General features: G+C 43.8%; 1 long non-coding RNA gene across 1 annotated transcript in view; it reads right to left on the reverse strand.

The window, feature by feature from the left end:
• The window catches only part of LOC141132317 (uncharacterized), a 43,397-nt gene extending 40,999 nt beyond the window's left edge, over positions 1-2,398 (reverse strand). Inside the window, exon 1 of the long non-coding RNA XR_012242884.1 lies at positions 1,564-2,398. This is a non-coding gene — a long non-coding RNA (uncharacterized lncRNA). The remainder of the gene's footprint in view (positions 1-1,563) is intronic.
• Between the last annotated feature and the right edge of the window lie 5,790 nt (positions 2,399-8,188).

Genomic DNA, 8,188 nt, shown 5'->3' on the forward strand with positions numbered 1-8,188 from the left:
CAGATGCACACATAAGCTTGTAATTTTTTTTTTTTTTAATTAGCCCTAACTAGTAGCAAATATGTACCCGTTGCTTGATCAACTAACTTAGGATGGTGCCCAAAGTGCAGTCATTCATAGAAACCAGAAATCATTTCCTATCTCCAGTGAGCTTGACTTAATTTGGTTCTTTGGGCTACCACCGTTGCACATCTCTGTTAACATTTTTACTGTTTATATTAAAAAAGCCCAAAAGTGCATTAAGGTGATTGTAAAGTCTTCTTTTTTTTAATAACAAATATGTTATACTTACCTGCTCTGTGCAATGGAATTACACAGAGCAGCCTTGAGCCTCCTCTTCTTGGGTACGTGTCAGCGCTCCTGGCGTCTCCTCTTCTGCGAGTGCCTGCATAGCAAGCCACGCTGCATAGCAAGTCCCAAGCCACGCTGCATGCATTCATAGACACAGACTGCATTGCTTAGCCCCGCCCCCACTTCCTCATCACCAGACTTGACTGACAGCAGTGGGAGCCAATGGCTCCCACTGCCTCTCCAAAGCCTGTGAGAGTGGGGAGTAAGGACAGGCCCACTACAGATGGGCATAGCACTGGATTGAGTGAGGACTCAGGTAAGTGTGTGTGGGTGTGTGGGGGGGGGCATACAGCTACCTAAACATTTTTTACCTTAATGTAGGGAATGCATTAAGATTTAAAAAAAAAATAGGCTTTATTCACACTTATTGTTGTTCAACTTTGGAGTGCAACATTCGTGGAACTTTGATGCAACTTTGACGTAACTCTGGATTGGTGTGACTTGGATGTGACTTGTTGTCCCTCTGCAAAGTCGGACCCAATGTTGCATGTAAGACATTCAGGTACGACTTTCATGCAACTTTTGAGGGTTAACATTGAAGTCTATGGCCCTTAGGTTGCATAAAAGTTGGACCAAAGTAGTGCTTGAACTTCTTTTAAGTTGCTGCGACTTTAAATCACACATATATGAACAGTTATCATTGGAAAACATGGGGTACGACTTCTCATGCGACTTTGATGTCCAAAGCCACATGACAAGTCGCACAAGTGTGGATGGGGTCTTAGGATTAGAACCACTTTAATCCATGTTTGATCTTGGAGATGTACTTAATACTGTAACTGCTGGCTTAGAATTGCCTTGAGTCCTGTCTCAATTATTATTTTAGATTACCACCTAAGGAAATGGCTATGATCCCAGCAAAGCTGTATAGGTTAGGGTATTTGATTGCTGAACACTGCATTCAAACATGAACATTTTTCATGGGAATTCTTCTAGGAAATACTTATTTTACATTATCCTAGTATTTATCTTATGTAGCTGGCTGCTTCACAAATTTCCTGTACTTGCCATTATCTAGGGCTGTAACTCTTGCCATAGCAAACCATGTGACTGCTATGGGGCCAGAAGCTACCAAGTGATTAGATTCAGATTGAGATTCAGAATACTTTATTTATCCCAAAGGGAAATAATCAAAGTGGAACTACACTGCATCTGATCACCAGAACCCAAACATGCTATTTAATTCTTTTTTAATATTCAAAGCAAACTCACCCATCCATCCAGGTCTCCAAGCTTTATTTTGCTGAGAAATCACTTTGAAAAATACCCTGCAGCATTTCTGGCTGAGGCCATCTTGAGAAAGGGAAGATGATTCATGTACCATATACTTCCTGAAATCCATCTGCTCTTAGCTCAGCCAGCCAGGCAGGAGGGTGTGCTTAGCTGAGAAATCCCCTCCTCACCTCCTGAAGACTCCTGGATGACATCATTTGCCTAGGCCAGAAACCAGGAAGTAACTGAAGAAATGTAAAAAAAAAAAAAATTTTAAACAAGTAAATATAATACACCTTCCTATCTATTTACTAATGCTAGCCGCATAAGGATTAAAATTTGTCAATGTTGATTGAGAGAGTGAAGTTCCGCTTTAAGATACAGTTGCATTCAACTAAGACAACACAAAATCACAATAGCAAACAGAAACTAAAAAAATTACAACAATAAAATTACCAATGACTGCAAATTAATACTCTTAAACAGGTAGCCATAGCATTTGATAAATGCATTTTGGATTAAATGAAGGTATATGTAGTTTGGGAACCTCTGTACAATTGCAGAGAAAGCCATCACTATTTTGTAAAATTAGGGGCCCGTTCACATTTATGACTTTTCTGCACTTGATCAATGCCAAACACTACAAGGGCACATAGAAAACACTGGTGTGATGTGTGGGGTTGTTAAAAAAATGCAGACATGTGGGCCCCACAGGTCACCACATTGCAATGTGCTGCTCAGCAGACACTATGAATGAAGTGTAAATTTGCCAAATTTGAATAAAGTAGAAAAAAACTGTGTGATGTAAAAAAAAAAAAAACAGTGTATTACACCGCCCTCAATGCCTGTCACATCAGACATGGGTCCACCCCTAAAACAGAGAGTTTAACATGTGACTAGTGAGAATGGTTCCTAAAGAAATTGCTTTTAAAATGGAGATTAGGGGGATAGGGGGTCTATAATGGGTTTGCTATGGGGACCCACATATTTACAAATCTATAAGTATCCAAATTTTGAGAGAGATCATAACAACAGGTTGCAATCCCACCCAGAAGCCCCAGAAAAGGCCTGTTGAATCTAGTTCCAGTGGATGGTATAATGTAATCAAGCCTAATATGTACAAAAATTTCTAACATATTTTATTTACATGCTGCCCTGTAGTCCTACGTTGTAAAAGTTGTTCTTATCCACCCTAAATATAGAACCACTCTTGGCTCCCTTCTGGTGGTGGGTCACATTAACTATGACTAGTCATTGGTCAAATGGTCTGTGATAAAGGAGAGAATGTATTAGTAAATGACATGAAAATATATAGAAAGTAGTAAAAGTATAGTACATCCTATTTCATAGAACAAAGTGAAGTCTTGTCCCTACGGCACACATTTGCAGAAATAGGCCTCTCACCAGGACAGGGTCAAATACTGGAAGGGAGTTAGGAAGAGGCTTGTATTCATTTCCATAGATCACAGGAATATTTATGTGATGGTTCCCTGCAGGCATGGAATTCTGTAATAAAGACAACAGATCTAGACAGACTGATTGACAGATTCAAGAGATCAACACTGCTTGTCTGTTTGACAGAAAATTACTATGTGCTACCAGGTGGAATTCATGACATCATGCCCGCATGTTGTGCCGGCTCTAAAAAGATTTGGGCTACTGTAAGTATATCATATGACATTATAGAATAGGGGGAAGCCACTGATTTTACCTAGGATACTTGCAGGGATGTTTCTACAGTTACAGATTACAGAGTATTTTGCTGTCATGTAGTACAATGCATAATTCACAAACTGGTTGGTGTAACATACCTTCCATATGTGGGACCCAGTTGCAAGATGAGGTAATTTCAAGGCATAATTACTTCATCACTCTGCATCTGCATAACTCTTTTTGACACAAAGAGGCTTTTTAAATCTGGTTATAGATGGTTGGTTTTTCATCCTGCGGATCCCACTGTCCACACAACAGGGATTCGGCACGTTCAAAACACGATGATAAGCGGCTGCAGCTACCAATTGGCAAGCGTTTTCCAACTTGTTCACTTGGCAGAAGTCGACCTAATGCTGAACATGCTGAATTTTGGATCCATCTATAATCATCTTAAGACTCACATTTGGATAGGTCATTAGAAGCTCTCCAAAGCACAGAACTGACACCTCCAAATTCCTATTGGAGCACAGTGGGTGGATGATAATTTAAAACATATCTGAACTCAAAAACAAAAATGTAATCTATTGCAGGTTACCAGTCCTTAGATGTGGTAGCTGCATTAGCTTTCCTACAGGCTTTTTTCCATTTAACTTTATCTGATGATCCAGCAAAAAAAAACCCAAAAACATTTGTTCTGTATCAAATGCTACTTTATGCATTGGCATACCTACGTAGACTAAGTCTGTTTGGACAGTGTGTTCACCTTACAATTTGGTACCATTCACAGGCAGCCTTAAAATCATGCTGACGACTTTTAATAAAAGGGCACTCACCTGTTCAGGGATTCAGTGATGTCCTCACCTGGGCTGGATCTTCATTAGCCTTCGGGTTCCTGATGCTGGCATCTCAACCGTGGGCAGCCAGCTGTGCTGCTCGCAGCTTCACAGCCACTGCCCACTGTGCTGTGCTTTGTGAATAGTCCCACAGTCTTCTGGGACCTGTGACGGGTCCCAGAAGACTGCGGAGAGGGAGGGGGACTGGAGAGCTTCTGCTCGGATCGCCTAGGCTATCCTAGCAAAAGTGGGAGCAGGTACCTGCCAAAACTAGGTACCCACTCCCCCCTCAAAAATATGACATGTCAAATGTGGCAGAGGAGGGGGGAAGAAGGACTTAAAGTGGAAGTTCTCTTTTTGGGCGAAGTTCCGCCTTAACTCTTCAATAAGGCACAGTAGTTAAATCCAACACAATTTGACTTCAGTTAATTGCAGTACACAGGATGTTTTTTCAGTCTGCTGAAGTGTAAGAAGACAATGATTTTCCCAAGCCTTCTCTCTTTAAATAATTAACAGTGATTGAGGGAACATGGAAGAAGAGGGTCTACTCTAGAAGAAGGTCTAGCTAGGACTAAACTAACTAGCACAAAACAGAAAGGGAAGACAGAGGAAGATACCATAATCACAGTAGTAAACAAGTTGTAGGGGGCTAAAACCACCACTAGATGTCAGTATACTACAAAACAATAACAACCTAATGCGGTTCAATACAACACAGACAAATTACAAGAAAAAGGGGCTGAACCCCTTGCCCCCCTCCCCCCTTCAATTTAGGTGTTTATATTATAACCTCAGTAGTTCATGTGATGGTGCAAGATGATGTCTGCATAGATCTTATAATTGTTAATGATTGTATCTTGTACTCAGGTCCCGTAGTCATTTACAGTATACACAATGTTTATAACTTCTGGAGAGCATTGGAGTGCACTTTCATTTCCATTCATTGTTATACATGTAGTTTGTTTAAAAAATTCAATAAAAACTATTGAAAAAATAGACAGAAAAGTGGGGCTGAACAACACTTCCTGTTCTGGGGTGAGAACATTCATTCACTGTACTGTATCTCTAGAGAAGCAGAATTGTCCTGATTTAGACTACAAACACCTTCCCCTCTCCTCATCTTTATTATATAAGGAGAAGCGATCTATAGTTCAAAGAAGGTATCTGGGAAGGCTGATAACCTTTTTTTTGAGATTTGTTAAAGGAAGTGACAAAGACATATTATTTCTGGCAGGATTAACCTGTACCCATATTTCCTGTACTTGCAGGAAATGTTTTAGTCTGAAAAAAGAAAACTAATGCCACCACCACATTAAAGGATGAGGTAAGCTAGAGTATTACATTTTTGTTCTTTGGTTTAGATACACTTTTATGCCGCGTACACACGGTCGGACTTTCTATCCTACTTGGTCCGGCACACTTTCCGACGGACTTTGTCCGCCAGGTGCGCCGGACTTTAAAACGGACGGACTTGCCCACACACACCCGGACTTTCCGGCGGGCCAAGTCCGCCCGTCTTTCCGACGGACTTTCGCCGGAGTTCCGGCGGACTTTCAGAATGAACGGACTTGCCCACACACGTTCATTTTGAACGTGACTCAGGTGCGACGGGACTAGAAAAGGATGTCAATCTTGCCGCTTTTATCGGCGAGATTGACACCTTGCGAGCCCCGTCGCGGGGCATACCAGGCCCTTAGGTCTGGTATGGATTATAAAGGGAACCCCCTACGCCGAAAAAACGGCGTGGGGTCCCCCCTAAAGTCCATACCAGACCCCGATCCGAGCACGCAGCCTGGCCGGTCAGGAAAGGGGGTGGGGACGAGCGAGCGCCCCCCCCCCCCTCCTGAGCCGTACCAGGCCGCATGCCCTCAACATGGGGGGTAGGTGCTTTGGGGGAGGGGGGCGCCCTGCGGGGCCCCCCCACCCCAAAGCACCTTGTCCCCATGTTGATGAGGACAAGGGCCTCTTCCCGACAACCCTGGCCGTTGGTTGTCGGGGTCTGCGGGCGGGGGCTTATCGGAATCTGGGAGCCCCCTTTAATAAGGGGGCCCCCAGATCCCGGCCCCCCACCCTATGTGAATGAGTATGGGGTACATGGTACCCCTACCCATTCACCTAGGGAAAAAGTGTAAGTAATAAAACACACTACACAGGTTTTTAAAATATTTTATTAAACAGCTCCGGGGGGGGGGATCTTCCTCCGGCTTCGGGGGTCCCTCCGCTTCATCGTCTCCCAGATTCCGATAAGCCCCCGCCCGCAGACCCCGACAACCAACGGCCAGGGTTGTCGGGAAGAGGCCCTTGTCCTCATCAACATGGGGACCAAGGTGCTTTGGGGGGGGGGGCCCCGCAGGGCGCCCCCCTCCCCCAAAGCACCTACCCCCCATGTTGAGGGCATGCGGCCTGGTACGGTTCAGGAGGGGGGGGGCGCTCGCTCGTCCCCACCCCCTTTCCTGACCGGCCAGGCTGCGTGCTCGGATCGGGGTCTGGTATGGACCTTAGGGGGGACCCCACGCCGTTTTTTCGGCGTAGGGGGGGTTCCCTTTATAATCCATACCAGACCTAAGGGCCTGGTATGTCCCGCGCTCGCCGCAATAGGAAAATTTGTTTTTCCTATTGCAGCGAGCGCGAGATGCAATACCCTGCCCTCGTGTCGTATCTGGTCCGTCGGACCAGCATACACACGAGCGGGCTTTCCGTCGGACCAGCACACACACGAGCGGACTTTCCGCCCGAAACTGAGTCTGGCGGAAAGATTTAAAACTTGTTTCAAATCTAGGTCCGGCGGGCTTTTGGGAAGAAGTCCGCCGGAAAAGTCCGCCGCCGCCCACACACGGGCGAATTGTCCGGCACACTCTGGTCCGCCGGACCAAGTATGCCGGAAAGTCCGACCGTGTGTACGCGGCATAAGCCTCATCTTGTCTTGGTGGTACAAAAGTGGCTGCCCCTCCAGCATCACCTGTAGTCACAAAGCTGGATAAGAGAGATAAGAGAAAACACAGGTTGTTTAAAAGTTTTATCTCTATTTTGTATGTATAACAGCAGTGTACCTTTTATAATGTAGACTGTAAAGATCCATTTATTTACTTTTGTATTATGCTTAGTGAGCTTTGTGTGAGCTTTGTTTGTTTACTGTCTGTTTATCATTATAAGCACATTAGCATTGTGTAGTGTTGTTGGTGTGTGTGGCACATAATATTACGCCCCCTCATCTTGGCTGGAAAATGCACCTACTGTAAACATGTCAAACTCTTTCTCTGCATGCCAAATGTTTCAAATGCAGTAGTCGTAATTGTGTGTTTGCTTGTCACTGTGTGAGTTTGCTTGTCGCTATGAGTCACTTTGGGATAACATGCAGGCTTTGGAAAACTGCTACGCAGGTTCTTTTTTTTTTTCATTAGTCGGCAGGGCTTGTCTGTGTTGTGATCTGGATGAGTCTGGCTCATAGTGGATGGAGCAGGTTCCCCTGGTCACAAGAAGAGCAGTTTATCTGACAGCCCTTGTCTCATGGTCACCCAGCTGCTGTGTTCTTGGGGAGACCGCTCTAAGAACCGAGCCTTTTCACAGAAAACATTTCAACATCCACGCAATCGTTTTGTTTTGTTTTTTTACTTTTTCTGGGGTTTTTTTTTAGGAATGTTGCGTGTCATTGATTTAATGTGGTGTAATGTGTGGTAAACAAATGTTGCATTTGAATTACTTTTTCTTTACCTTTTTCCTTCCTTTGTTTTGCTTTTCCTCCCTCTTCTCTCCCCTCCTTTCTACTTTGCTTTTTCCTTTATTACTTTCCGCCTTCATTCTTTTATTTTTCTTCCTCTCTTTTCTTTCTTTCTCTCTTTTGTCCTTGTCTTTCTCCCTATTTTTTGCCTTTGTTTACTTTTTAATTTTCTTTATCCCTCTGGCTATTTACTTTCTTTCTTTTTTTTTTGTTTTATCTTCTTTCGTATTCAAATAAAGAATTATAACTTTTCTCTGATTTCAGCATGTATTATGTAATTGTTCAGAGTAATGCTACAATTGGTGGCAAAATGTACAACTATCATACAGAGCAGTGGTCTCCACACTGCAGCCCACTGCATACCTTTATCAGGCCCTTGGGGCACTATTACGCCCACTGACACCAACAGTGTGGCACTATT

This window comes from Aquarana catesbeiana, linkage group LG03, assembly GCF_042186555.1.
Source record: "Aquarana catesbeiana isolate 2022-GZ linkage group LG03, ASM4218655v1, whole genome shotgun sequence".
Classification (NCBI taxonomy): Eukaryota; Metazoa; Chordata; class Amphibia; order Anura; family Ranidae; genus Aquarana; species Aquarana catesbeiana.